The sequence below is a fragment of the Canis aureus genome, chromosome 2 (assembly GCF_053574225.1).
Source record: "Canis aureus isolate CA01 chromosome 2, VMU_Caureus_v.1.0, whole genome shotgun sequence".
NCBI lineage: Eukaryota > Metazoa > Chordata > Mammalia > Carnivora > Canidae > Canis > Canis aureus.
Window position 1 is genome coordinate 86,623,301 of NC_135612.1, and position 27,270 is coordinate 86,650,570.

At 42.1% G+C, this 27,270-nt stretch overlaps 1 protein-coding gene and 1 long non-coding RNA gene across 3 annotated transcripts in view; one reads left to right on the forward strand and one right to left on the reverse strand.

Annotated features, from left to right (window-relative positions):
• Positions 1-27,270, forward strand: part of PPARGC1A (PPARG coactivator 1 alpha) — a 639,247-nt gene that overhangs the window by 50,728 nt on the left and 561,249 nt on the right. The gene's annotated exons all lie outside the window — the stretch shown is intronic.
• LOC144291255 (uncharacterized) lies at positions 10,486-11,730 on the reverse strand. Its single transcript, XR_013358572.1, has 2 exons — positions 11,288-11,730; positions 10,486-11,023 (listed from the first exon to the last, which is right to left on the reverse strand). It is a non-coding gene; the product is annotated as an uncharacterized LOC144291255 (long non-coding RNA).

A 27,270-nucleotide genomic window follows, 5' to 3' on the forward strand; every position in this document is an offset into this window, starting at 1 on the left:
AATTACCCTGGGTTTGAATCCCCACTTCTTTCCAGTTTTGTCATTTGATTTAGGGAAGTCAAATACTTAGCTCAGAGGGGTTGTTACCAGGGTTAAAGAAGTTAACATGTGGAAAGGATTCAATTTAGAGCTTGGCTTATGGTAAATATTTAATAATTGGCCACTTTTTATTACTCCTGAGAGAACTCTGAGGTCTGAAAAAAAGTTTTTTTTTTTTTTTTTTTTTGCTTTGTTTTTTTTTTTAAATCCTGCCTCTCAAGTGTCTTGACCCGGGAGCCCTTCGTCCCTGCCCTCTGATTGGGATGTGACCGGTGGAAAGAGGAATTGCAGATCCAAAGGTCTTCCCCTTCCCCGTGGCCCCCTGTCCTGAGTGGCCCCCCAACAGGGGTCTGGGTCGAACCACCCGTGGGCATCCTGGGCGGCTAAAGAGGCTAACAGCTAGAATTAAATTCATTATTTCAGCAGACTTGATCCACGCAAGCGTCCTCTGTCAGGAGATCTGTGCGTTTGAAATAACCTTTGCCTGTGGCGATGTTGTCTCCAGTGATTCTTGCTTCTGGCCACTGTGTTCTGGTGTAATCTCGCTTTCCATCCCTTCAGTTGCTAACTTGTAAACTTTCTTCCCTGGGGCTCGCTCCTCTAATCTTGCCTTTTTGGTGTTTTGCTGTAGTCTTGTCTTCCTTTATTCATTCTGCATTGCTTTTATCTCCTTACCTTTCTCCTGCTGAGTGTAAACAAACCTTAAGGCAGGAAAAAAAAAAAAAAAAAAAAAAAGGAAGAAGAAGAAGAAGAAGCCAGGCAGGATGTCTCCTAGTTTCCTGGAAGGGAAAAAAAAAAAATCTTAGAGATGGTTGGCTTTACTGCTGGCAGCCAAAATTCAGTACATTCTACGTGTAGCGTCATCGCTGGCCATACAAGGCGAAGATGCCTGGAAAATGTAGAGAGGGGAGTTTTATGTGGGGAGAGAAACTGGTTTTGAAGGATTTTTTGTTTGTTGGTGGTAAATCATTACAAAGTCTACAGTTGTCTTCATAGAGATGATAACGTCTGATTAGGGCTGATTCTTTGGTGCAGAGGTTGGCCGACTTTTTTCATAAAAGGCCAGATGCTAGAGGGTGCAGGCTCGCGGGCCCTTCTCTCTCTGGCAGCTCTGCTGATACAGTGCAAAAGCAGCCACAGACAATGGGTGAACAGTGAGCGTGGCCCTGTGCCAATAAAACTTTATTTACAGTTACTAAAATGTGAATTCCATGTACTTTTCACAGGTCATGGCATTTATTCTTCCTTTGGATTCCCCCCCCGCCCCCAGCCACTTAAAAATGTGCAAACCATGCTTAGCTCACAGGTTGTAGAACAGAAGACGGCACCTGAGTGGCTCAGTGGTTGAGTGTCTGCCTTTGGCTCAGGGCGTGATCCTAGGGTCCTGGGATCGAGTCCCACATCGGGCTCCCTTGCATGGAGCCTGCTTCTCCCTCTGCCTCTCTCCTCTCTCTCTTTCTCTCTCTGTGTCTCTCTCATGAATAAATAAATAAAATCTTAAAAAAAAAAAAAGAACAGAAGAGGGTGGGTGGGACGTGACCTCTGGCTTTCACCTCCTGCTTTAGTGAACTGGAAGGAGGACACTGGTTGCCTATAGTTAGAAAACTGTCCTTCCAGTCACTTCATTTGAAGTCTCCACTCAGTTTCCTCATTTGCAAAATCAGTTGAAGGGATAACCCTACGTGGTGCTGGAGAGGATGTGGGCAATAGGAATTCTCATTCGTTGCTGGTGGAAATGTAAAATGGTAGAGCTATTGAGGAAGATGGTTCGGCAGTTTCTTACAAATTTTATTATTTATTTATTTATTTATTTATTTATTTATTTATTTATTTATTTTTAAATACTTTATTTATTCACAATATACATAGAGAGAGAGAGAGAGAGAGGCAGAGATACAGGCAGAGGGAGAAGCAGGCTCCATGCCAGGAGCCTACAAATTTTTAAAAAAGATTTTATTTATTTATTCATGAGAGACACAGAGGCAGAGACAGACAGAGAGAGGAGAAGCAGGCTCCCCGCAAGGAGCCCAGTGTGAGATTCGATCCTGGGACTCCAGGATCACACGCTGAGCCGAAGGCGGGTGGTCCACTGCTGAGCCACCCAGGCATCCCAAGTTTCTTACAAAATTAAACATGCTCTTACCATACAGTCCAGCAAATCACGCACCTTGGCATTTTTCTCAGGTGAACTGCACCCTTACATTCACACAAAAGCCTATGCATGGATGTTTATAGCAACTTTGATCCTAATCATCCAAACTGAGAAGCAATGAAGATGTCCTTCAGTAGGTAAATGGATACGTAAACTGTGGTCCATCCAGACAACGGAATACTATTCAGCGTTAAAAAGAAATGAGCTATCAAGCCATGAAAAGCCGTGGAGGGACATTAGGCGCACAGTACTATGTGAAAGAAGCCAATACGAAAAGGCTACATTATGTGTAGCTCCAACTATGTGACATTTTGGAAGAGGCAAAACGATGGAGGCAGTAAAAAGATCAGGGGTTGCCAGGGGCTAGAGGGCGGGAGGGAGGAATAGGTGGGCAGAGGATTTTTAGGGCAGAGAAATCATTCTGTATGACACTGTGATGGTGGATACACGCCATTATACATTTATCGAAACCCAAAGAACATAGAACACCAGGAGGGAACCCTGTTGGAAACTGTGGACCTTGGCGATAATGATGTGTCAGTGTGGGTTCATCAGATGTGACCAAGGCCGCGCTCTTGCTGAGGGGGACGCTGTGCGCGTGGGTGTGGGGACAGGTCTGTATTTTCTTTTCTTTCTTTCTTTCTTTCTTTTTTTTTTTTTTTGAATATAGGGTTTGAAGCTTTTATGTATTTATTCATGAGAGACACAGAGAGAGGCAGGGACCCAGGCAGAGGGAGAGGCAGACTCCCTGCGGAAAGCCTGCGATCCCGGGACCCCGGGGTCACCCCTTGAGCCAAAGGCAGATGCTTAACCGCTGAGCCACCCAGGTGCCCCGGGGTCTGTACTTTCCGATCAGTTTTGCGGTGAGCCTAAAACTGCCCTAAAAAACACTCTATTGAAAAAATAAGGTCCATGATATTTGCTTAATCTCACCGGTGGCGCTCCAGCAGCTCTGACGGGTTAGTTGTAGAGCAGCGAGTAAACCCGGGTGCTGCCCAAATGTTAACGACCGAGCCGAAGTCCGCTCTCCTTCTTTCCTCCGAGATGGGCCAAGCTACACGAGTCTGGAGAGATGTCTCCTCGAACGGGAACATTTCTGGGCACCTCTGGGAGATTAGCATCGTGGGCACTGGCTGCTGAGGAGGCCTGTCGTTCAAAACAACCGCCACCAAGGGCAAAAACCGGGTTAAGGTTTGACCGAGCATTTCCCCAACACCTGCGTGACTTTAAAGGCCCTTAACAAATGCAACATGTTAAGATTCGGCGGCGTGGCCGTGGCTGATGCTCTTTGGGAAATGTGGGTCTCGGCGTTTCAGTTAATGCCCGAGAAAAGATAAACACACAAGAAACTTCCCTTCAAGAAGTTGCACATCTGGCAGAGAGAAAAGGCAAGGACTCGTCGTATATGGACATTTGCCCTGTTGCTAGTGCACGTTACCTAAAAGCATGGATGGTATTATAGTTCATTAGAGACTGATGAGCCAAGGGGGGGGGGGGGGCGGTGATAAAAAAAAAAACCTGATGAGCCCCTGGCAAGGGTGTGGGTCTAAAGTGCCTTTTTAAATTTTTTTAATTTTTATTTATTTATGATAGTCACACACACAGAGAGAGAGAGAGAGGCAGAGACACAGGCAGAGGGAGAAGCAGGCTCCATGCACCGGGAGCCCGACATGGGATTCGATCCCGGGTCTCCAGGATCGCGCCCTGGGCCAAAGGCAGGCGCCAAACCGCTGCGCCACCCAGGGATCCCCTAAGCTGCATTTTAAAGTTCCGTTATTTCATTAACTTTTCCCCCACAGTTTATTTCAATAGTAACATCATTGCAAGTGGAAAGACACGCTCACGGAGGCCGTCGGGTACAGGTGCTGGGTTTGCCCTGCGCTCACTCTGTAAAGAGAGATGTACGTAGAATTCTAGTCCTCGGTATAGAAGCACACGTATTAGTGGATTAATTTAATTTATTAGTGAAGTTAATGAGATGTTAGTCTCTTTGGTGTTGTTTGGGTAGAAAAGCAACTCTCCTAAAATAGATGTATCTCTGAGTTGCTCGCGCTGCAGGAGCCGGCCTGGGAGTTGCCCACAGCAGGAAGCAGTTTGGCTGTCCTGTCCTCTGCAGCCCATGTGGCTTTCCTGTCCCAGCGTCGCTCCCTGCTTCTGGTGCCCGGGGAGTGAGTGCTCCCTCTTCATGACGTACCCTAGTGCGCACCCTGCACGCGTGTGTTGTAACCGGGCCCTCCCAAACGCATCCTCCGGCATAAAGGTGTGTCCGGCTCTGGATCGAGATGTGATAAAAGGACAGAAATTTAATGTTGTTTGCACTGGTGGGCAGATGATCTGCCTCCATGTAACACGGTCAGGGCGTTGGGGTCACGTGGTTTCTTGTCCCCTACAGCTTGCTGTACCTTTATAGCACTTTGTAGTCTGTGGGCTCCTCTTAATTGTTTTAAGAATTGGGGAAGTTCCCCAGCAAAAAAATCCTTTGCACACGAAGCAGCGAAGCCCAGAGCTGTTGACAGACGTGCCCAAGGCTCCCACCTAGAAGGAGCCGGTGCTGGGATTTGAATTCTGCTCTTGGCTCCAGCTTCTTTCAACTCCATCTGCTGCTTTTGCAGAGATGCATGTCCTGCGGCTGGACGGTGGTAGTGAGCCTATCAGTACCGCGCACTTAGATGGCACCTGCCATGCCGACCTCACGGAATCACCTCGTAGCTGATATTCTTTTCCCTGCAGGTCTTGCAACTTTGTCTTCTTGGTAAATTCAGAGCTTTTAAAAAAGCCTTCATTAGGAAACATTTCAAAAATATTCAAGAGTAGAGAGAAGAGTATAATTACTCTCTATGATGCAATTTCCTAGTTTTAACAATTAGCAGCACATGGGTAAACTTGTTTCAACTCTACCCCCCACCTCAATTAGATTAATTTGAAAATCTCAGATATCATATAATTTCTTCTGTAAATACTTCAGGATGTGTCTCTAAGAGATTAAAGTCATCTGATTTTTTTTCCTCCTCTGCTTACCAGAGCACCTCCAAACTCCTAAACTTAATAGTTTACTGTCTTCGCTCATGGTTCTGTGGGCTGACTGGGCTCGTCTGGGGTCTCTACTGCAATTGTCCTCAGGTTCCAGTTGGGGCTGCGATCGTCTGAAGATATAGGTGACTGGGCTGATACAGAAGGTGGGTCACTCATGTGACTGTCAGGTAGGGACTCAGGTGGGGCTGGTGACTCTTTAGGTTTCTCCCAGGATGGCTGCTGGGTTCCAAGAAGAAACGTCCCATGAACAGGACTTCTAAGATGCTTGCACAGAGGGTTCTTAGGACCTAGTCTTGGAGCTTGTGACCATCGCTTCTGTCACCTTCCACTGGAGAAGGGAGTCACGACTGAGTCCAGGGGAGCTCCGCTCTACCTCCCAGTGGGAGAAGCAACTGCAGAGATAAAGAGGAATTCCTTAATATCGCAAATACCCAGTCCGTGTTCAAATTGCCTCACTTGGACCATGGGTGTCTTACATTTGGTTTGTTCAAAGCAGGATCAAAATGAAGCCCGCACGTTGCATCGGGCAGATAGGACTTTCATATTTCTTCTAATCTAAGATATCCCTCTCTTTGTTTATTCCTTGCTTCAAATTTATTGTTGAAGAAGCCGATTGTTCGTCTTGTTGAATTTCCTAACAGTGTGGATTTGGCTGCTTGTGTCCCTGGTGATCATCGGTCCCTTTTATTTTTCTCTTGTAGACTCTTAGATCCTCGATCAAGTTCAGGTCCATAGGTTTGGTAAAAACACGTCCTACGTAGCGATGTGTACTTCTTGCTGCATCACACCAGGAGGCGCAAAGTCAGTTTGTCTCTCCTTGGGGATGTTCACATTGATTTGTGGGTTCAGGTGTTGACGCCGGAGCTCCTTACTCCAGTTGAGCGTTTTCAGAAAAAGCTTCTAAACAGTTGCTCCTCTTTTGCAGGCTCAGGAAACGGAATGAGTCTATATTTATATACCCACGTCTGCATTTACTGTGTGCTAACCATGTGCCAGACATCACATCAGATACTTACATGACTCAACCGATTTATTTTTCATAACAAACCCAATAAAAGAGGAGTTAACGATTATCCTCATTTTACATGAAAGGGAACTGAGGCACGCGTGCCCTGTGCCCGACATCCAGGCCCTGGATGCCTTCTGAGTGGATCTCATTTACAAAAGGGATTAGTTTTCATTTTCAGAATTCCTGGGGGGAAACCAACGTACGTAGGTCCGTGAGAAAGGGTACAACCTCAGTGGGAGGACCAAATAAGGAAATCGCTGCTTCTTAAAATCTGGAGTCGCTACCTTGAGTCCAGAGGCTTGTGGGGCAAATTCCCGTGGGGCCAGCTTCCCCTCGCGGGAGAATGAGTCCTTTAAGGATAACATTTCCCCTTCTCCGCAGTGCGCTCTGTGTCACAGGGTCAGCAGGACCAGAGCCTGCCACCTCTGCTGAGGACGGGGAGGGTGACGCTCACTTTCACATCTGTGCTCCTCGCTTTGCCCAGACAGGAGGCTCAGAAATGACAATTTTATTTTAAAGAAAATATTTTCAAATGCAATTTGCAGTTTGCACATGAAGAGTAATGAGCAAAATGGATGCAGCTGTCTTTTAACTTAACCCTGCAGTGCCACCCCGGTTTGCTTTCCTACCCCAGTGATCACGCAGGCAGCTTCTGTGCTTTTCTTTAGGACTTTGGAGCCTCGGAGCTTCAGAGGCCCTGGAGTTGGGCGAAAGGGTGGGCATGTGCCTGGTGGTGCCCGGTACCTAGGGCTGTCGTAGCTGAAAAGGAAAAGCCTGGAAAGAACAGAATCCAGAGGGGCGCCTGGGTGGCTCAATAGGTTAAGCGTCTGCTTTTGGCTCAGGTCATGATCCCGGGATCCTGGGATCAAGCCCCACATTGGGCTCCCTGCTCAGCGGGGCATCTGCTTCTCCCTCTGCCCCTCACCCCACTTGTGCTCTTTCTCTCTGTCAAATAATACTAATAAAAAGAACAGAACCTAGAAATGAGCAGCGAGGGCTGGCTAGTGGAACCCTGGAGGTGTTGTCTCATAGCAGGAACACTCGCCTTCCCCCAGGGAACATTTCCTTTTTCTTATTTTAAATACATACATACATACATACATTTAATTTAAACTCAATTTGCCAACACATAATATGACACCCAGGGCTCACCCCTTCAAGTGCCGTCCTCAGTGCCCATCACCCCATCCCCTCATCCTCCCTACCCCCTCCTCCCCTTCTGCACCCCTCCATTTGTTTCCCAGAGTCAGGAGCCTCTTCTGGTTCGTCTTCCTCTCTAATTTTTCCCTACTCAGTTTCTCCTCCTTCCCTTTTGGTCCCTTTCCCCCAGGGAACAGTTTTGAAGGACACCGCGGCATTTCTTGCATCTCTGTTGGGCTATGTGGAGCCGTCTCAGTGCTGGGTGTCCAGTCCCAGCAGGTCTACAGCGGATTCTGTGCTCTGTACATTCTATGAGGTGGTTTTCTGCCTCCTTGTGCGAGTCCTTCTGAAGTGTTGGGGCTGAGGGGAGCCAGCTCTATCCTTCCTGGGGGGACTCAACGTTCTGGAGCCCCCGACCTTCCCCTGTGGTCGTGTGCCTACCCAGCTGGGCCGGTCTAGACTCATGGGCATTGCACGTTGACAAAGCCAACTTCTTAATCTTGCTTGAAGGGAGCAGGGGAAATGAGTTCTAATATATAAGATGCCGTTTCTTGGGATACCCAGCATTTGCTCCTAGTTATCGTAAAGGACCCTGAGTGACTTAAATCAGGGTGAGTCCATGCCTTGTGACAAGGACAGAGACACATGCACACACCCGCAGTTACCTTTTTGATATTCCCATATTCATCCCCCTGAGCGGGGCAATGATTGGGGTGTATGACCCAGGGAAAGAAGGAGGGTGCCTCAGGGGTAACACACAGACAGATTCCCAAGAAACTTTCATGGTCCAGTGAAGGAAACAGAATCCACTTGGAAGCAGATAATGGCTTTATTCGTCTGCACTTTAGTTTCTTTTGGTGGCTGCCACATGGAGTCTCCAAGTTAACTTGAACATAGTAGCCACTCAGGGCCAGTTTTTCTTTTTTAAGATTTAGAGAGAAATCTTAAAAGAAAGAGAAAGCTTGGTGGGGAGGGATAGAGGGAGAGGGAGAGAGTCTTAAGCAGACTCTGCACTGAGTGTGGAGCCTGATGCAGGCCTTGATCTCAAGACTTTGAGATCATGACCTGAGCTGAAACCAAGAGGCAGACACTGAACCACCCGAGCCACCCAGGTGCCCAGGGCCAGGGCTTTTTAAATAACCAAGCAGTTGCCTCATTAAGAACACGGTGGCATTTTATGTGAAGCACTGTGGTGGTTGCTTATTTCTTAAAATACTTTTCTGTAGTGTGTACCTTTCCCATGGACTTTCTGTAGTGTGTAACTTTCCCTTGAATAGCATTATTTGCTTGTCTGGTGTCTTGTGACGTAGGAATTGAGCCTTGTACTCTATATGGGAACAGCAGGGAGGGAAAGGAAGGAAGAAAAGGAGGGAGCGAGCGAGGGAGGGAAGAATGAAAGATGAATGAAGGAAGGAAAGAAGGAAGGAGGGAGGAAGGAAGGAAAGGAAAAAATACTGGAACCTTATAATGACTCTAAGAGTGGGCAGTTCATTAGAGCAGAGTTGAATAATTCATTGTGGAAAGATTTGGTTTTATCTCTCGTGTCTTTTTCTTTAAGCCAAGGGAGTGGACCATGCGGGCTAGTTGGAGGCCCCCATTGGGTCTGTCTATATCTTGGGGTAGTGATGCAAAGTCTCAGGTGGGGCTGACTCCCCGGCCGTGATGTAATGAGAGTTTCTACCTCACGCTTGTATGTCATTCACACAAGTGGAGCATCATGGGAGCTGGACCAGATTGATGTCCCCTCCAAGAATAGCACTGATTATAGAACAGATTTTCCCATATACAGAGCCATTTTTAATTCTCTGCCTACCACAGCTGCCAGCCTGCAGAGATAATTCCTTCTAGCAGAATAGCTCTAGATTATTATAGGGAAATCAAATTTGCATAAAAGCACTCTCTCTTCTCTTTCTCTCCCTTTCTTTCTAAGTTACTAAACAGATACTGTCAATTACTTTTGTTGGAAGAGCTTTTGTGGGGGGGGGGAGGGAGAAAACATTGTCTTTTGGAAAAATGCCACATGGAAACTTTCTGTACAACTTTAAAAGATTCTGAGGGCCAGCATTTCGTGTGACACTTCACATTTGATGGATGCTTCCTGATTTTCCCTATGTTGAAAGTGCTTTCCAGCTCAACACACATTTAATATATATTTTATTTTATTTTGGTTGGGCACAGGCCCTGGGGACATAAAAAAATGAATGGCCTTTGTTTTTGAAAAGCTTATTTTATTTGATTCATGGGAAGTATACATGAAATAAATAAGGCAGGCATCACTAGGTCCATTTTGCAGATGAGAAAACTGAGGGCCAGGGAAATTTCAGTGACCTTTTGAAAGTGTGCATAACTGGTAAGCGAAGGATTGAGAGCTTAGGGCTTCAGAGTCTAGTTTGGGCTTGCTGTGGGTACCATGACATCACTAAGGAGGGGAAAGGTTGCAGCTTATAGTTGTTTGGCCAAACCTGCCTTTTTTTTTTTTTTTTTTGATTGATTTATTTGAGAGAGAGAATGAGAGAATGAGGGGGGGAGGAGCAGAGGGAGTGGGAGAAGCAGACTCCCCAGTGAACAGGGAGCCTGATGTGCAGCCGGATCCCGGGATCCTGAGATCATGACCTGAGCTGAGACCAAAACTCAGCCACTTAACCAACTGAGCCACCCAGGCACCCCTTGACCAAACCATTTATTTATTTATTTGTTTATTTATTTATTTATTTGTTTATTATTTATACATTTTTTTAAAAAATATTTTTATTTATTTGAGAAAGAGTGAGTGAGAGAGAGAGAGTACAAGCAGGGGGAAGGGCAGAGGGAGAACCAGACTCCCCACTGAGCAGGGAGCCCGACACATGGTCCTGGGACCATGACCTGAGCCGAAGGCAGATGCCTGACCGACTGAGCCACCCATGCGCCCCTGGGCAAACCTTTTAAGAGGACATTGAAAAACCAGAAGATTTTACTCCCCCTGGTCCCACCCTGCCCCCAAGGAATGGACTTTTGGCTTCTTTGAAAGAATATTACACAATCTGTCAACCGCAAGTGTGTATATTCCATCAAGGTGAGACTGTTCCATCAGACTGGGCACAGCCAGTGACCACTACTACTCCCCACATCCTTAGGTCCACGTCACTCATTTATTTAAGTTACCAGCTTTTGACCCAGAAGACTTTGTATTGTCCCCCCCGTGCTGAATCTGGGAGAGCATAGCAATGCAGGTGTTTGTCCTGAGAGCAGCATTCTTGCATTGTTTTAAAAATAATCTTCCAGGTTTTCCATTGCCTTGTTTTTTTCAGCTTTTAAAAAAAGTTGGCAATTTTCAGCTTTAAAAAAAAAAAAAAAAAAAAGACAGAGAGATTGCCCCCTGTGTGTTCCCAATCCTGATGATTCAGGATTTGGAGACTCATGAGAGATTTTTTTACTTTACTAGACACTGTAGGCTGAAATTCTGTTTGTGTTCTTAAAAAGGCTTTTGTGGCTATTATTTAATTGCATTCTATTTTCTAATCTGTTTGAAGCCACCTTCTGGGGGATGAAGAGTGTGACGGTAGAAGTCTATTTAGTTCTGCCTTTTGCATTTGGGCTTCGATTTTCTGATTTCGTTGGGCAGATTTCTATGCTGAATGTAGGTTCTTAGGAAAATGAGGATTAGGTGCCTGTAAGAAAGAAATAGAGAGATGGTCGTGGTGTGGAAACTCTAGATAGAAGGTGTTGCTAAGTTCTAATTTACTGTGAGAGCTTAATTAAATCATTTGATTTAACCATGGAAGTTACAGGTTAGACGATTCACCCAGGAATCTAAAAACAGCAGCAGAGCATTAGAGACCTTCTGAGAAAGGACTGTATGCAGCAGGCTGTCTGTATGCAGTGGTTTCTGAGCCCTACCTCTTGTATACCTCTCCCTGGTGTGATGCTGTTACCTCTTCGTTCCATCAGAGTTGAGGGTCCCGCATCAGGTGGAAGGGTGCCTTTTGCATAATCTCGCAACTCTGTGCTTCCAAATCTGGGGGTTCTTTTTTGCCACCTGCCTTCTGAGAAAGTGGCTATAAGCACACAGGATGGTTTGATTTCGAAGCTCGCAGCAGCCGTCGTGGCCCCCATATCCTCACATTTCTTCTTCGCGATTAAATTTCCACTTCATTTGTGCTGTTTTGGCATTAGGTTTTGATTCTGTGTTAAAAATCAGTTACCTGCTTTCCAAGTGCTGAGTTTGCAAAACACACTTATACACCTTGTCTCCTTTGATCTTCACAATGGCTCTACTGTGAGGTAAGGAGTGACATTGTATGATCTGGGAACTGGGGGTGCTAAGGTTGGAGTCCCAGCTGAAACTCATTAACTGTGGGATGTTAAGGGATACAACCCCTTGGAACTTAATTTCTGTTTCTACATATGGAAGATTAAAACTTTACAGAGAGGTTGTAAAAATTAGAATATTTCTATCCATCCGCCCATTCATCTATTCACCCATCCGCTCAACCATCCATCCATCCATCTTCCCATCCATCCATCCATCCATCCATCCATCCATCCACCCATCCATGATTATGTTTCCCCAGTCCTTGGGGGTAAGGGAGCTCATTGTTATTGTAACCTGAGTCCTTGCATCGCATTCACCATGTCTAGTGTGCACAGTTGAGAAGAGTGTCTCAGCTTGCGTGGGCTGCTAGAATGGAATATCATGGCCTGCGTGGCTAAAACAACAGATGTTTATTTCTTACAATTCTAGAGGCTGGGAAGTCCAAGGTCAAGGCAGTCATGGGTTGGGTGGATTGAGTAAGAGCTCTCTTCTTCGTCCACAGACAGCTCTCCCAGCTGTGTCCTCATATGGCAGAAGGGGTGAGGGAGCTCTCTGGGTTTATGTTGTAATCTCATTCAGGAGGGCTCCGTCCTCATGACCTCCCAAAGGGCCTACCCCCTAATACTGTCAGGTTTCAACATATGAATGTTGGCGAGACCTCAATGTCAAGTCTAGGGCAAAGAGCGTACTGGGATGGGTTATGACTCAGGTCTGGGCTGAGCCTGGCCTTGCTCTTTAACTCTGCCCCTGGGCAGTTTATTTGTTCTCACTAATCCTCAAGTTCCTCTTCTGGAGAGAAGGGCAAAGTGACACACCTGCCTCAGCAGGTGTCATGGGGATCAGATAAAGAAGTGCCTATAAAGTGTCCCGCACAGTGCCTGGCACAATTGCAAAGTGTTTGTAAACAGTGGCTGGTGTTATTGGTCGGGCTTTCACACAGAGTGAATGTTGGTGGGTGGACATATCCGCTCCTCCTTCTCATCCACTGCCCTTTCTGTGGCTGGGGAGACAGAACACAGCAACAGTGGCTGAGTTCCAGAGGCTGTGGCTTATCTGTCCTCACCTCCCAGCTGTTTGTCCACATCCTCCCATTTTGAACCAATGCTGGGGGCGCAGCCAGGTGGTGTGGTGGGACAGGCCAGGAGGACAAGCCTTCCCTTGGTGTATTCGGGTTCCCTTTCACCCAAACAGGGCTCTGGTCGGCAGTCCTGCCCTTGCCTGGGTGGGGTGAGGCCACTCATACTTGAGGAACAGGCTTCAGAGTTGCCATGGAGAAGTTGCTGTATGTCAAGCTTCTGCTCCGTGTCAAGCGTCTGAAGTCAAACTCCCTGGATTCAGGTCCCAGCTCTGCTTCTTACAAACCAAGTAGTTGGACTTCTGTAAACTCCAGTTTCTTCAGCTGAAAAGGTGGAAGTAACAAGAGCTAAGGCTTGTATAACATTTACTATGTTCTAGACACTTCACATATACCAATTCATTTATCCCACATCGGCTCTGTGAGCTGGTCGGTACTGTTATGCCTGTTTGTAGAGATTGACACATAGAGACCTTAACTGGTTTGCTCAAGGTAAATGGCAGTGCTGGGACTAGACCCAGGCCGACAGATTTCAGGGCTCTCCGACCTCAACCACTCTTCTGTCTCCTCCCCTAATAGAGTGGGATAATAAGCATCACACTTGGCCCATAATATGTGCTGAGTAAACATGGTTTTTACAAGTGAAAATTTTTAATTTTGTTAATCAGGTATTTACTTCTTTAAGATTTCTCCCTGTCATTTAAGTTGTACATCTATTGCTCTTTTAGATGTCAACTTTACTTACTTATTGTTTTCCTAACGCTTTAATCATTCGAATTTTTATACTTAATTATTTTAGTCACAAAAAAGTATATGCTTTTATTTTTAAAAAGATTTTATTTATTTATTCATGAGAGACACAGAGAGAGGCAGAGACATAGGCAGAGGGAGAAGCAGGCTCCCTGTGGGGAGCCCGATGTGAGACTCAATCCCAGGATCCCGGGTTCATGACCTGAGCCAAAGGCAGATGCTCAACCACTGAGCCACCCCGGCATCCCAAAAGTATACACTGTTAAAAGTAGTTATTTATTTGTTACTTTACTGTGGTAAGGACATTGATTAATACAAGATCTACTTCTTATTTTATTATTTTATTTATTTACTTGACACAGAGAGAGAGAGAGAGAGAGAGAAGCAGGTTCCCCTGGGCAGGGAGCCCAATGTGGGGCTCGATCCCAGGACCCTAGGGTCATGACCTGAGCTGAAGGCAGTAGCTTAACTGACTGACCCCCCAGGCACCCACAAGATCTAGTCTTTAAACCAACTTTTAAGCGTAGAACACATTGTTGACAATAGGTACATTGCTGTACAGTGCATCTTTAGAGCTTACTCATCTTACTTGATTGAAACTTTATTCCTATTGATTAGTAACTCCCCAGTTCTTCCTTCCTCAGCTTTTGGTAACAGTATATGCTCAGTAAATAATCACCATCATTCTCAGTCCTGATGAGTGGATCTTTCTTTCTGGAGCTGTACGCAATAGGGCCTTAGAACACCAGTTGTGGGGTATCCCTTAGAGATCACAGACTCATAGGTACACATATCCATCTTGGCCTCTTGCTGGAAGTTTGAAACCTAATGCTCATGATACCCTTGTGACAATACTAATATTTACTGTAAATATAAAATATTTATTAGATACCTACTTAGACCTGATGCATTTTCAGATGTTCTAGATACGAGTAAACAACCCTGAATCATGCCCCTCTGGAGTTCTAAGGTTAAAATAAAGAATGCTCCATTTGTCTTACATTGATTTTAGTTTCCACTCACTTGGCATACCTACCTCACATTTTGCATAGTTGCTTTTAAAAATCATCACCATCCTCCTCCTCCTCCCCACCATCATCATAATAAGCTCTTACTATGTGCTAAGTCTTATGGGCTTTGCCTGAACCATGTCATTTAATCTTCACATTAGAACATAAAATAAAGATTTCTGCAAAATTAATCATCTACAAATTGAAGCAAATGTTATGTAAATATCATTGCCAGCAATAGTTACAACAGAGGGAAGGGGAGAGAAATGTATCTCAGTTCTTTGGATATTTAAGAATTGCTCTGTAGAATATTTGAAGAGATTCTTTTGGTGTAAATGTCCATATGCTTAGAATAATGGGATATAATGAATACAATATCAAGATATTGACAAAACTCCGCTAGTACTCATTTCCAAAATATTGCCTAGTAGATGTAGGTATTTCAACTTTGTTGATATAAATATTTAATGAGCATCTACTATGTTCCAGAACCTTGATATTCTCCCACAAGGAGAATATCACTTTCTCTGCTCACCTATGGAAGTTTTTGTCTTATATATACTGTCCTTTCACTCTGGTAATGAATTAATAGTTAATTTCAGTCTCAGTGAAATGTAGGGATTTTCCTGGAGCTACCTCTCAGTGTTGAATGATTTTTAGTGATGGAAAAAGCCATGTGTCAGAGAACTTTACTATAGTCAATAGGTGAGAGTCTCCTCATTTTGTAGGAATAGATTTTTTTTTACTTAGATTTTTTTCTGATTATAATATCCGCCCAAACTTTCAATTCTGGCTATGTGGGTGGCAGACCAGATACTTTCATAAATTGTCCTGCTGAAATAACCTAAGAATGCTGGATAAAGTATAACTAACATTTTTATGATATCTGCAAAAAAGTGAGTGTGGTTTTCAGGGTCTAAAAATAAATAACGCAATGGAAAGTGGATGTGAAACATAAGCTGACATTCTGCCCTGAGGGTGTTTGCTGAGAGCAGAAACTTAGATTATGAAATTTTTACTACTGTGCTAGGGACTAGAAACCAGGATTTGGGCCCTTGCAATGTGGGATGTTGAAACTGAGACCCTAATCTGAAGCTAGAGCCCGTAAAGGGCTGTACTCTCTATGGAAAAATGAGTTCGAAAAAAAATCCCCCGGTTGGCCACGAGATGTATCTTAGCCTTAGGTTTCATTGGGGAAAAATATCTCTCTTTTCTTCAAATTTAACAACAGCCCTGCCTTCATTTGGCTTTAAGGTTGAATTTAAACTGTCTGAGTGATCTAGATGAGATATTAACTTTAGAGGTCCTGGATTAATGGTACTTGGAGTACAAAGAAGACAGCGATGCAAAACTCTCTGGAGAAATGCATCTTTATCTCAGACCCTGTGGCAGTCCACAGTTTTGGATAAGTCTCACATGACCTCACAATCCAGAATTACAGATACACAATGAATTTAGTTGTTAGGTATTTAAGAGTAAAGGGAAACAACAGATAGCAGAATAAGACCCTCAAATACTTCATACATTGGAGTTAACAATGGTACAGAAGAGGATACAGAAATAAGGTAAGCTAAAACATGTGCAAATGAATCAACTAATCTCAAGTAATATGTGTACTCAAAAGTCTGTCAAAAAGTCTGTCAAGAGAGATTTGAAAAAGGCCCATGTAGAACATCTGGAAATAAATATAGAATTATTGAAATTAAATGTAAAACATGATCTTTGTAAGAAATTTGAAAAGAAAAAATTAACCATTATTCTATTACTAAGAGGGAAGCAATATTAATACTTTCCAGTAATTATTCAAGTTTTTTCTACGCATTTTTACAAAGTACATATTGTATTCTGTATGGGTATTATTTTTGTTATCATTTTCTTTCTATATAATAAACATTTTAATATCATTATGCTGTATAATATATGGTAACGAAGAAAACCCATTATATATAAATGTTTCCCTATAGTTGTATCTATTTATTTACTTATATTTATTTATATGCAAAGAACATCTCAGCACACCCTCTTTATTCATGTACTAAAATTGACACACAAACCTTCTTAATGCTTAGGCTAGGAACTAGTGCAGTGTTACTTTCTCTACATTCTACTGGTTTAAGTGAATTGTATGACAAATTCAGATTCAATGTGGGAAGGGACTATATGAGGTTGTGGATAATGAAAGACATGGTTCATTAGGGACCCAGCTATCACATAGATAGTGTCTTGTTTTCCATTTTTGTGCGATGGTAACATATTTTACACTGTTCTACATCTCCCCCCCTTTTAAGATTTATTTATTCATGAGAGACACACAGAGAGAGGCAGAGACACAGGCAGAGGGAGAAGCAGGCTTCCTGCGAGGAGCCTGATGTGGAGCTCGATCCCAGGACTCTGGGATCATGAAATGAGACAAAGGCAGACATTCAACCACTGAGCTACTCAAGGGCCCTGCTATCTCCACTTTTTAACAAAATATTTTAAAGTATATTTGGTATTAACACATATATTATTTGGGATTAGAATTTGCTACAAGTAAAATTACAAATTATAGTGGTTTAAACAAAATAGAAGTTGGTCTTTTTTTTTAAGATTTTTTAATTTTTAAGTAATATCTACACCCAATGTGGGGCTTGAATTTATAGCCCCGAGATCAGTAATCCCATGGCTTACTGACTGAGCCAGCCAGGTACCCCAGAAGTTTGTCTTCTGGATTTGAGAAGTCTGGAAGTGATCGGTCCAGCTCCTTCTATTTTGTTGTGTCACTATGTGGGACTTCCATTCTCAAGCCACCTCAATATCTCAGATGGCTGGTGGAGTTGCAGCTATCCAGTTGCATTCTAGCCAGTATCAAGGAAGGAGAAAAGGGGGAAGAAGGTATGCTTTTAAGGGCACTCTCTGGAATTTGCACTGATCTTTCCCACTTACATTTCTTAGGCTAGATTATATTTATAGGACCATACCTGCCTGCAAGGGAGGCTGGAGGATATAATTTATTTGCAATGGACATGTGCTCAGTTAAAAAACTGAAGATTCTGTTCCTAATGAGGAAGAGGAGAATGATATTGGAGGACTATGGTCCATTAATAATTTCCTCATATTTTGTACATATGAGTTCAAACTAAGACTTTCGATGTAGTCTGCTACATTGTTTTCAGGAAGATTGTACCAGTTAACATGTACTGAAATGCCTGTCTTATGCCTTCGTCATCAGGACTGGATATAATGATTTTTATATTATTGGCAGTCTGTTAAGATTATGTTGTTTTATTTTAATTTTTAAAAAGATTTTATTTATTCATGAGAGACACAGAAAGAGGTGGAGACATAGGCAGAGAGAGAAGCAGGTTCTGCATGGGGAGCCTGATGTGGGACTTGATCCCAGGACCCTGGGATCATGCCTTGAGCTGAAGGCAGATGTTCAACCACTGAGCCACCCAGGTGCCCCAGATTATGTCATTTTAATTTATTCTTCTTTGATTACTAGCGTGGGTTGACATTTTATTCTATCGTTTATTAGCCATTTCTGTTTTATTTTTTGTGAACTTTTTGTTCATGTCCCATATCCATAGCCTATTTGCTTTTCTTAACTGTTTGTTAATTGCTTTATATTAAGGTTATTGACCCTTTATCAAATTAATTATTAAGCAGAAATAATGTTTCTGCAAGTCTTGGAATAGGAGATATATGAAAGTACTATTTTGTGGTGAGTAATAAAGAGCTCTCTTTATCATACTATAAGGGGACAAAGATTTGTACAAGTTCCAGTAAGATTTGTACAAGTTCGAGTTAATAGGCTTCTTCAGTAGTGTTTTATTTGCATAAGTTAGAGTATCTTTTCTTTTTTCTTTTTATTTTATTTTTTTATTATTTTTTTTTCTTTTCTTTTTTAAATTAGAGTATCTTTATTTGAAAGAATCAGAATATCTAGAAAGGGCATGGAGAAAGGGGTACCATGGAGAGAGATACGTACAGCCTGCTTGAAGCTTGAGCTGTGGGGGTCAATGCAGTGCTCTTTGACCTCTAAAGTGATTTCCCAGGCTTCATAAATTTTGGTTTGTTGGGTCTCAGAGGAAAAAGAAAATGAGACTCATTTGAGATAGGAATTCTCTTATGACTTGGAGGTGGAGAAAGTTGTAATGATACCACCTATCCAACAGGGGGCGCTCCACAGACAGCCATCTTGGCTGGCTGTTAGTATTTTGCAGACAATGTCTCATTTATAATAATCTACTTAGGGACTCCACCCACAGTAAGAACCCCATCACAGCTCTTTAGCACTAGACTATAAAGGGCATGAAGCAACAAGTCTTAAAGAGGGGCCTAGTCTTTTTTTTTAAATTTATTTTTTTAATTTATTTTTTAAATTTATGAAGGACAGAGAGAGAGGCAGAGACATAGGCAGAGAGAGAAGCAGGCTCCCTGCCAGGAGCCTGATGTGGGACTGGAACCCCAGAACTGGGAATCATGCCCCGAGCCGAAGGCAGATGCTCAACCACTGAGCCCAGGTGTCCAGAGGGGCCTAGTCTTAGAGATTACTAGATCAGACCTCCTACACAGGGGAAGTAACTTGCCTAACATCCCCCAGCTTGTTAGCCACAGAAACAAATCTTGAACTCATGCTTCAGAATCTTACATTAAGCTACCACATTCTCCATGCCTAGCTGGGTCTGAATCTTCACCATCACCCTGCCCCTGTCCTGAGGGTTTGACTGCTGGAGAAACCTGTCTTGCGGCACCTCCCAGAAATTCTAGACACATCTGCCTACCGAGTCACCCTCCCCCCTGTGGTTCTAGATGAGAACAGCCCTCTCCTGCACCCTCAGGACCGGGATATCACTATCTGCTCCCCCTCAGCCCCAGAAAGTACAATGGCATGCTGAGTCTCCTAGAGACTTGTTGAATCTCAGGAACACTGGAAAGAGCTGGAGGAGAGATTGAGGGCTAAAGTGAAAGCTTGGAGAACTGATGAAGAACAAATCATGAATGGAAAATGTGTAAGCATCAGTAAAGCATGCAGTGATAATCTAAAACCAGTTGGCACCATGGTTCTTGGGTCTAATGAATTGAAAAAGGGAGAAAAACACTACCTGTGTTACCATAAATGATTCTTAACTTTCACCAAAAGTCATTTTTGACAAATCTGGGCAGGAAAATGGTCAGTGTTCTTATTTTAAATTTTCCAGTGGGGGTTTAAGTGTAAAGATGGAAAAATACAAAGAACATTTTACGGATGAACCAACTGAAATTTTCAGTTTGTTACTCATCTAAGACACCGCATCTAGTAAGAGGCAGAAGGAGGACTTGAACCCAATGCTTTCCTGGTTCTGCTCAGAATCACTGGTCTATATTGTTTTGTCTCAAAAGGATGACAGTTCACTGTTCTAGTACGTCAAGCAGGACGTCATACCAGATAGGTTTTCATTGTTCTCTGAAAGCCAATTAACTTCCAAGTTCTGTATTTACTTTTAAGCAATAGTGATTAATAATGTATCTCATTGATTCCAAGGCAAGCATCCCCCCACCCCCATTTTAACGTCTCTGAAATTGGGTGCTTCTTACAGCTGATGGTGTATCATCATGTAATTGGCAGTGTTTTTCCTTCTTTGTGGTGTATAAAATGATGGTGCCTTTCATCCCTGGTCGTATCTTAGATTTGATGAAATGCGGTAATAGTGACTTGGCTCGTATAACGGATCAAGTAGCATGGAAAAACACACAAGATAATCCCAGGGTGCACCACTGGGGAACGATATTACCTATTCTTCATCTCTTCCCTAGTTAAGACCCCTGGCTCTCAGATGACCCAATGTATCAGCTTTTCATCTCTTTTCTGCTCAGTTATCTTTTGTTCCACAATCAGAGCCTCCTGCTTAAGGAACTACCTATCTGTAATGTTTCCCAGCACCTCATATGAAGGTCAAATGCTTGGAATGAACTTCAGGGTCATATGAGTCCCACCTCTACTTTGTGACTTATCTGTCATTACTTTCTTCTCTCAGCCAGCTCCTGAGGATCTTCGCTCTCTTCCAGTGTTTCCCAGAGTGGGGATGATGATGCACAATGACTCTAGGTGGTATATTAACATGACATTGAATCACCTTGACATACCCCATGAGCAGCTTGTGTAGTGTAGAATTCTCTCATAAGCCCTCAGAGAACCTCGAGGAGAAAGCCTTTATCCGATGTGGGGAAGTCAAATTTTGCCAAATTAGCTTTCTTTTGTAACAAAGAGAGGCCGACTTAGTCAACAGGATTCAGCTAGAATTTCATTGTTTCATTTTTGTTTACTTACTTTTATATTTGGGGCAAGAGACACTGAATTTCCATTTATAGGAGTGATACAAAATTTCCTGTTAAATTTATTTCAGTAAACACAGAGTCAATGAAAAAAGAACGGTAAGCAAACATGAGTACGAATGATACGGAGATATGGCAATAATTATGCATGAGGTGGTCACATGGTAAGAATGTGGGCCATCGCTTTCTGTTCCAAGTACTTCACTTCTCTGTGTGTGCCTGCTGTTCCTCACTTCCAGGTACTCTTTTCCCTGTTGCACTAATCATGGAATTCCTTTCCTTCCTCCTCCTTGAAGCTTTCTCCGGTTTCTCTAGTCGGAATTAATTGTGCATGCTCATAGAACATTGCTTAAATTTAGGTTTAGCATTTTTGTTATTCTAATCTTATCATGGTTAGATATTTATATGCCCATATCTATTTTGATTGGAAGCCTTTAACTGGCAGGGACTGCTTCTCAATCCATCTTCATGGCTTCTTCAGGGCTTACATGTGACCATGAAAAAGAACGAATGGAGGGACTTAAAATTCATGTTGTAATTGTTTTATGAGATTCCCCCCCTCCCCCAGTTCTGCAGAAACCTTGCCTGATTTTAGATAGTTCATTTACTTGGCTTACATTTCAGATTCAGTGTAAGTTACAGAGGCATTTGTGGGACTTGCATTGTTCTTTGGCATGAATATTTTGCAAAGACATAGAATCATCCAAAACCATTCATAAGGGAGTTACCCTAGGGTAAAAGCCAAAGAAAGGCCAGAGGCAGGTGTACCACTGTGTGTGTGTGTGTGTGTGTGTGTGTGTGTGCTGACAGAGCAGTAATCCATTGGGTTTAGAGCTGTACCTTCTGGTTGACTTCGCTCTTCATTTGAAGCCCAAAAGACAAAACTCAGTGACCAAAGATAATGGTAATCTAAGCAGAAAAAAAGAGAGATAAATAAAATACTTGCAGTTTTTATACTTGAGCAGTCCTGTTATCCTCTTCAGAGTCTTAGATAAGGAGCTTTGCTCAGCCTGCATGGGCTGAAGCAATGGGAAGGTGTGCAGAATTATAAAGATAGGTACTGTTTCTGGAAAGAAGTCCGATTCTGCTACCAGTGTTGTTTTCCAGAAAAAGAAAGCAGAACAAGACCTGGTATCATTACATCATCAATTAAGCTGAATTAATGGTGTTCTAATAAAGCCCACTGGGTGCTAATCTTATCTCTACTAAGGAGGGATGATGTCAGGTGCACCAGTGGAAGGGGAGGTGATACAAAATAATGGGAGTTGGATTGATGGGAACACACCTTTTATCTTCTTATAAGACTTTCAGAGCATACCTGCTACTTTCCATCAAAAATAGCACTGCTCAGTTCATAGTGTATTTGCAAAGAGTGTGATGGGAGGCAAGTGGTGTTAGGTATCCACCTGGTTTTTCTTTCCCTCCTTTTAGGATTCAACTACATTGAGGTACAATCAACATGATAGTTTAATTGTACTCTGAGGAATGCTCTAGTACAATCAAGACTGACATATGATGATCTATGGAGTGAGGATCTTTATTTAAAAAAAAAAAAAAACCTTTGCCTTAGTTGTCAGTCATTTACAAAAGAGAGTCCGGTTTTAATGATTGATGGCAATTGGACATATCTATCCTTACCGTGCCAACCTGTTCTTGGATTTTAGTTGGCAGATCTGAAGAAGAAGGGGATGACAGTAAAACTCTTATACTATCAGGTTTTCCTAGGGCATCCCTAGTACTTTGGCAAAATAAAAATTGGAATGATAATTAATTTGACCAGTTTAACATTAAAAACTCATTTTTGCTTGTATCCTTTGTCAGGGTACAACCCTGTGGTCTGCTGATCTTTAAAAGAATATACAGTATACCTACTTCAGAGTCCATCGAAAGCAATTTTCTATTCACATGTTAAATATATGGGACAGTTGGTCTTGCTACAGCAATACAATTATTCTGGAAAAGAATTTTCAATGATGAAAATGAAAAAAAGTTAAAATAGTCATAATTTACTGCTCTGGAGTGCCGGGCAGCTGTTTTCTGCCTCGATCTGTATTCTAATAAGTCTTTTAAATGAAGAGATTTATGAGATTATTTTAATTTTGATGTCTTTTTAATGCTTCATGCATTTTAAATACAACCTTTTAATAGTTTTTGAGATTGAAGAATTTAATTTTGTTTTATACTGCAGAAATAAATGTATTCTCAGGAGACCACACCATTATTGTAGTTCTTTCTTTCTTTTTTAAAATCAGCATATCTACTACACACAGCTCAATTGCCAACCAGAACCGACAAAGTCTTTCTTCAGCTGGGGAGCCAGCAAATTAGAAGGAAAGTGTTTATCACTGTACTACAGTGTAGCCGGTGCTAATAGAATTTTTTGGGTATAGATGTGTATTTACCCCCAGGGGGAAAGGATTTCCTGATGAAGATAACCCAACTTTGTTTGGATGAGTAGTCAGAGATGTATGTGAGCTGAATATATGTGTGACACGTTGCTTGTAACGAGGTATGACCAAGTCAAACTCCAATTTTAGAGAGATCATTATTGTGTATGTGACTATAAATTGGTTTCAAAATTTAACACCACAGACAATGTTTGCCCAGAAACTTATTTTAGACAAGTAAGAACAGTCTGGTGCCATTAATTTTTTAAGGTATTGGAGAAGTCATTGAGATGGATTGAAAATTAGTTCCTGCCCATAAACGCCTTCCAATCACAATAAATATGGGCACATGATCTTTGTCATAATATTTTACTTTTACCTTTGCTTTTTAGGCATGGAATATTATAATGCTAAGGAAAGCCATTATAGACAAAAGACTTGGAGTCCTCAAAACAGGTCTATTAAAATGCACATATAAGGGATGCCCCTAAGTAGAAGCTTTTCTCTGATATTATAAGGCAAAATTAATTATATTCCTAAATTGCTTTAGACAACTCTCCAGGTGTTAATTGGAGTTATTTATGGGGTCATGACACTTAGATCTGCATACTATGTCAGAGAGGTTTGAAAGTTAGACAATTCTTGAATGTATGTGCTGTTTTAAAAAGATGAGATATCTATCCAATAAAAAGTGGCTAAAGATACTGTCCCAAACAATGGTTAATAACACAGGAAATGCTCTTGATATTAACTGCACAAATAGTATCTCAATGAAGAGACAGAGCAATTTTTTCGTGACATTAAAAGTCATAGTATCAGGTGCAAGAAGCCAGAAATGAAATGTGAATAAATGAGTGTGCATGCATGCATTTTGTGCATACACAAGACATTATACCACCGAGAGTATTTTAAAGTTGTGGAATGTAGGATGATTTTTTTTTTTTTTTGCTTTCTTTTTCCTAGTTCTTCACAACAAATCTATGTTTTTAGGTAGTACCAAAAACTAATAAAAATACACCTGAGTTGTGTAAAGTTGTGTGTAAAAGGAGCCAGAACTTACCATATAAACTGCTAAAAATCCAACCTTCTTGTTACAAGCATCGTTGTTTTCAAGTAGTGATCTCTTAATTTGTGTTTGGGGGAGAAAAAGGGCTAACTTCCTGATGTGTGACTCTAATCTCATTTTGAAGCTGGAAACTCGGACTTGGTTGAGGAAGAATCATATTCCATGGACTTTTAGGATATTGTGCTAACATACAGTTTTTATAGTGCTGTTTTTTGCAGCTCACTCTTTCCGTCATTTTTCTGAAAAAAAAAAAAAAAGTCATTTACAGGGTATCTGGGTGGTTCAGCCAGTTAAGCATCCAACTCTTGATTTTGGCTCAGGTTCATGATCTCGGGGGTGTGAGATCGAGCCCTATATGGGGCTTGCACTGGGTGTGGAGCCTGCTTAAGATTCTCTCCCTCCCTTTGCTCCCTCACCTCCACTTTCAATCTCTCTCTCTCTCTCTCAAAAACAAACAAACAAACAAACAACAAACAAACAAACAAAAAGAGTTACCTACAATTCCTGCTCTGTTTAATGATTAGTCAAGTTTTACTATAGCATTTAAAACTGCAAACTCATCCAAATTACTTTGTCAACAAAAGGCATACCATAAACCCTCAACTAGTTATTCCCCCCTGGGTGATGTTGGGAGGGTTGACACTTGCTTATTACCCTCTCCTCTAATCTGCAGACTTAGAATGAAACCTACCTCTGCTCTTAATGCACATGCCTATTTGTGGGCAATCCTGGCCATTGCATTGTTGTCCTGGATCTCAGTTCCTTGGGCTATGTCAGGGGCCTAAGACCTGTCTTGGAGTGTTGTAATGAAATGGAAAGAGTTAACGACTGGAAACGATGGCATGCAGATGACGGTATGCTAATACTACCACCGTCTTTATTTCTGTCATCATTATTAATAGTAATAAATGCAGGCTCCTTTACGGCCAGAGCTCTGATGCTTCTGTATATCCTTGCAACATCTAATAATTATAACAGTTAACGTTATCTGTGTGCTTATTATGTTCCACGCCTATCCCTAAGTACTCTACATACATTACTCTCAATATTCGGAAGACCTCATGAGATAAATGCTACAATCATCCTCATTTTTGCAAATGAAGAACCAGTAGCACAGAGCGGTCTTGGAACTCACTGAGGATCTCCAAGCTAATAATGTTGGAGCTCCTATTCAAACCCTTTGGAGGGGCTTTTGAAATTGTAAGGCAAGTAAATAACTGTTAGGAGGAGCAGGAATTATAGGTGATAAGAAGCTCAGTTCTTATGGAAATGTAGGGAAACAGCCTTTGTTCATCTAAATCATTTAAAATTGAGCAAGGCTTGTGAACAGCAGGCTGGCCCAACCCTACCTGTGTTGTTATTTGAACATATTCAAAATTTTACTGAAAATATTAAAAAAAAGTAAAGTTAAGTTCATTAAAAATAGTATTCAACTAGAAATGTAGAGAAACTTGGTAACTTTAGAACTTCATTAACAGTCTGTTTATGCTGGAGACGTCTGCCATCTTTATTTCCTTGTTTTCAGTAAAACTGGTAAAAAATATGTATTTTTTAATATTTATAGACACTGACTATGGAGATAACAGAGTATCTGTCAGTATCATTTAAATGAGTCATCCTTGCAAATGGATAACTCCATTTAAGTTTGTATCAGTGCTAGGCAGGGCTTTGGAGTCTATAAATGAGTCACAGTCTGCAAATAGTATACAAACATGTCAAGATATATTTTCAAATTCTTTTTCTTCTGACTTAGGACTCTTTTCTTGCTACCAGTTTTGGTCTCCAGTTATTTTTCCCCTTCTTCCTTTCCTCTTTTTTTTTCCTATCTTTTTCTCTATCTCTCTCCTCCTCTCTCTCTCTCCCTTTTAACTTCTGAAAGTTCTCATAGGAACGTTCAAGGAAAATTTGAAAAAAGAATAAAAGATTGTTCTTATTCCTACAACATGGCTTTTTTTCCCCTAGAGCTTGTGTATTACCTTTAAGAATTTTTGGTTTGGGGGCACCTGGGTGGCTCAGATGGCTGAGGGTCTCTCTTTTTTTTTTTTTAAAGATTTTATTTATTTATTCATGAGAGACACAGAGAGGCAGACACAGGCAGAGGGAGAAGCAGGCTCCCTGTGGGAAGCCTGATGTAGGACTCAATTCCAAGGACCCCAGGATCATGCCCTGAGCCAAAGGCAGATGCTCAGCCACTGAGCCACCCAGGTGCCCCAGAGTGTCCAATTCTTGATTTCAGTTCAGGTCATGATCTCAGGATCATGAGCCCCAAGGTCAGCATGGAGTCTGCTTGAGAATCTTTCTCTCCTTCTCTCTCGGCGCCGCCCACCGTGCTCTTTCTCTCAAATAAATAAATAAATAAGTAAATCTTTTAAAAAATAATTTTTGGTTTGCACACATAATTTCTTTTTTTTCCCTAAAGATTTAATTTATTTATTCATGAGAGACAGAGAGAGAGACAGAGACAGAGACAGAGAAGCAGAGACACAGGCAGAGGGAGAAGCAGGCTCCACGCAGGGAGCCCAGTATGGGACTGGATCCCGGGTCTCCGGGATCACACCCAGGGCCGAAGGCGGCGCCAAACCGCTAAGCCACTGGGGCTGCCTCACACATAATTTCTAATATATGATTGCTGTCAAAGTGAACAAATAATTTTATTCAGTTTTGTTTCACACAATTAATGGCTCTATATTTTTCCATTAAGCAGATGTCCATAATTTACAGTTTTCTCCCCATTGTTAAATTTTTAGGTATTTTCATATTTTAGTTTTCCTAGATACTACTCTAGTGAACACATCTGTACATATAACATTTTTTTTCTAACGTATCATTCAATAAATTCCTAAGAGTAGAATTATTAGGTGAGAAATAATGAATCTTTTTATGGATCTTACACACAGAATGAATTTGATATTTCTAGGTGGATCAAAGGAAAGAATGGTAGACTTTTCACTCAGTATGGACTTATGTCCCTAGTCTTACATTAAATAGCCCCACGAGAACCACAGCAAAAATAAAGTT